This window comes from Zingiber officinale, chromosome 4A (genome assembly GCF_018446385.1).
Source record: "Zingiber officinale cultivar Zhangliang chromosome 4A, Zo_v1.1, whole genome shotgun sequence".
Lineage (NCBI taxonomy): Eukaryota > Viridiplantae > Streptophyta > Magnoliopsida > Zingiberales > Zingiberaceae > Zingiber > Zingiber officinale.
This window is the reverse complement of record NC_055992.1, coordinates 26,052,669-26,056,563: the sequence shown is the minus strand read 5'-3', so window position 1 is coordinate 26,056,563 and position 3,895 is coordinate 26,052,669. Positions and strand designations below refer to the sequence as shown.

The window sequence follows — 3,895 nt, the reverse complement described above, 5'->3', positions numbered from 1 at the left end:
TGTTTGTGATACGGACATTATGTGTCTTGGTTTTACCATTAGGGCTTGTGGAGCCTTAGATGTTTTCATGGACTCGATGATTTGGGTATCCCTAGGATATTGGATCAGAATTCGTTATCGTTATTGACGACGTGGTGTTTTATTCCTGATCTGAGGTGTATCACGTACACTATCTTCGCATAGTTCTAGAGATGTTTTGACTGAAACGTCTATATGTGAAGATCAGTAGTGCATATTTTGGTTATTTTTTTGTGAGATGTTTGAGACACACGGTCACCAGTAGGAGTATTGAAGTGCAAAGATTATATACTCTTTTATGCATGTTTTTACGCACATTTACATACTTTGAGCATGCTTGATCTATGCATTTTTATACTTCCAGCTTTCCTTTTAGCATATTTACTCTTTTGGTTCGGAGATCTGCTTTTTGTGCATTTTCTGTACACAGGAGTCGATTTGGTGAAGAATCTACATCTTTGGGCATGCATTGGAGGAAACGAAAGGAGAAAGCATGGGGCCGTGTACCTCACACGTGGACCTCGCACGGCCGTGCCAAGATTTGAAGCCAACCAGAGCAGAAGCCTTACATGGCCGTGTGGATCTACACGGCCGTGTTAGACTTCCAGAGACCAAGCAGGCTGTGGCCGTGTGCACCACACGGCCGTGTAGCATTTCCAGAGAGCAGAAGGGTTCTGGCCGTGTGGAGTCACACGGCCGTGCAGCTTTGGCAGAGAGGGAACTGGACATGGCCGTGTGAATCTCACACGGCCGTGTCACGGGGCCGTGTGGCGCCCGATTCCCTCCTCTATTTAAACCCTTCTTCATGAATTGAAAGGGGATCTCTCCCCCTTTGGGAGAAAGCAAGATTTGGTGGTTTCCTCCCATTCTTGGGAGGATTTCTGGGCGATTCTAAGGGAGATCTCGACGATTTCGACTCCGGAGCGAGGATTGGATCCGAAGACAAGGCTTCTTCGTAGATAAGTTTTCTCTTTCCCCCTCTTCTTGTTTTCTTGGATTGGGGATTCAAGGAAAGCTTGTAATCTCTATTTCTTCGGATTTTCTTCCTCGATTCATGGAGTAGATCTTGTATTCTAGGATTAAGGGAGTATTTGTATGATGGATTGATGTAATCTCTTATGGATTTGTCATTTTCTTGTTTCAATGACATTATCTTGCTTGTATCAATTAGATCTTGAATGATTGATGGTGATTTGTGCTTAATTCTCATTCTTTATTGATTGTTTGGATTTCTTATGGACTTTGTAAAGATAAACTCTCACTCGATCATCCGAGGGATCCACGTGACAGGTGCAAGCCCGTGTAAGGACGTTTGAGAGATAACCTTGAAGAGGAAATAGGGATATTCAAGAGAGTAGGATGGATTTTATGATTAGCTTCTTGTATCTTGATAGATTAATGAGTCGTGGGCTTCTACGTTGATATCCGAGGAAGGCATAGTAATAGGTGCACTTCTGTGTAAGGACAACATAGGTTCATGTCTAATTAATCCTATTTAGATACATTTCTCAGTCCTTAGCCGGTTGTCTATTGCAAGAGGGAACCGGCAACTTTCTACATGTTTGGCAATTGAGGGATAAGAATTGGTGAACCATTTACATCCAAGAAATCTTACAAAGAAACCGAAACTCCTAGAATCTTCCTTTATCATAACCCAAAACACTAAACTCTCGTTTGTTGATCTCTAATACTAGATTTGTTTACCTTTACTTTGTTTTTGAAACGATTGGATAGTTGTTTAGCTAATTCGCATTGAGACATTTCTAGTGCTTATTCCAGTCCCTGTGGATACGATAATCTTTTATATTACTTGCGACATTTCCGTACACTTGCGGATAGTAACAAGTTTTTGGCGCCGTTGCCGGGGACTGCGCTATAACATTAGGAATTATCAATTGAGTTAGACTAAACTTAACATTTGTTTTCCTTTCATATTGCATAGTTGTAACTAATCATTAGATTTCTATTTTTTTTAGTTTCTTGTATAACTTTCACTTCTTGTTAATTCTTTTTGTACAAATTCAATTCTACATTTTTGATTCTTCTAATTTTCTTTTTTGTGTCGAATTGCTATCTGCTATCTTGTTCTTGTGTATGCGAAGATCTAACTTTGCAGGGGAATTCTTTCCTTTTGACCCTGAGATTGATAGAACTTTCCATAAAAGAAGAATTCTGCAAAGGCAAATTGAAGAACGGGAACATTTGAATATGGCAAATAGACCACTTAAGGATTATGCAGCACCCTATGCGAGAGGTTTTCGATCTAGTATTTCAAGACCTTCAGTGGAAGCTAATAACTTTGAGATCAAACCCGCAATTATATCTATGGTGCAGCAGAACCAATTTGGTGGAGGACCTCATGAGGACCCTAATCAACACTTAGAGGTCTTTTATGAAATATGTGGTACCATGAAAATGAATGGAGTTCCTTCAGATGCAGTTAGATTATTATTATTTGGGTTTTCTTTAAGAGATAGGGCAAAGCAATGGCTGAATTCTTTGGCCCCTAATAGCATCACCACTTGGGAGCAGTGTGAGCAACAGTTTCTTGATAAGTTCTATCCACCAAGCAAAACAGCTCATATGAGGAATTTAATTGCAAGCTTCAAGCAAACCGACGTCGAATCTCTTTTTGAAGCATGGGATAGATATAATAGTATGCTCAGACAATGCCCACATCATGGGTTGGAAAGATGGTTAGTGTTGCACACTTTTTACAATGGTATCAATTATCATACCAAAGTGTCCCTTGATTCAGCTGCTGGAGGGGCACTTATGAACAAAAGCTTAGATGAAGCCGAAGAAATCATTGAAAGTGTAGCACAAAATCATCATCAATGGGCAAATGAAAGAAGTGGTGGCTATTCCTCCGTAAACCCAACAATTAAAGCATCAGGGAAGTTTGATGTAGATGCAGTCACTCTTTTGTCTGCAAAATTGGACGCTCTTACAAAGAAATTTGAGAATATGGGGACTAGTGCTAATATGGTCAATGCTATTAGTACATCTTGTGAAGTATGTGGGAGTTCAGAGCATTCAAATGACTCATGTCCATTGGGAGCTATCATCGCACAAATCAATCAACTTGAACAATGTGATGCAATCATGAGTTACAATCAAAGGCAGAACAACCCATACTCAAATACTTATAACCCTGGATGGAAGAGCCATCCCAATTTTTCTTACAGAAATAATCAAGATCAAGGACCATCTATGGGGGCAAGACCAAATTTTCAAGCTGGGCAACAAAATTTTCAACATCTATCTTCTCAAGGCTTACCAAAGTCAAATGTTGAAAAGATGCTTGAAGAAATTATCTCAACTCAGAATGAAATGAAGCAAGATATAGCAAAGCTCATTCAGAGAATGGATAATTCTGAAAAGCATCAAAAGATTCAGGATAGTCAAATTGCCCAACTAGCTTCCTCATCATCCAGAGCACCAGGACAACTTCCAGGAAAACCTGATGTGAATCCTATGGAGCATTGCAATAGGATTGAGCTTAGGAGCGGACGGACCTTGGGAGACTCCCAAGTGACTGCTTCAAAAGGGATACAAAAAGAAGAAGAGCTCCCTCCTCCTATACCGAATCAGATTCAAGCTAATGAGGAGAGTACTATTGAGGTTGAAGAGACTCTTCCACTGAACCATCAGAGCAAGGCTGTCCCTTTTCCTCAGAGACTTACAATGCTCAAGAAGGATGAAGAATTTGGCAAGTTTCTAGAAAAGGTTAAGGAAATTTGCGTAGAGGTACCTCTTATTGATGCTATTCTATAAATGCCTAGATTTGCCAAATTTCTGAAGGATCTCATGTCAAATAAGAGAAGAAGAGGAGAGGTCGAGACCATTGCGCTTAGTGAGGAATGTAGTGCTATTT

General features: G+C 40.1%; 1 non-coding gene across 1 annotated transcript; it reads right to left on the bottom strand.

The window, feature by feature from the left end:
- Window positions 1-2,599: 2,599 nt before the first annotated feature.
- LOC121973976 lies at window positions 2,600-2,705 on the bottom strand. The gene has a single exon (XR_006109873.1). It is a non-coding gene; the product is annotated as a small nucleolar RNA R71 (small nucleolar RNA).
- Between the last annotated feature and the right edge of the window lie 1,190 nt (window positions 2,706-3,895).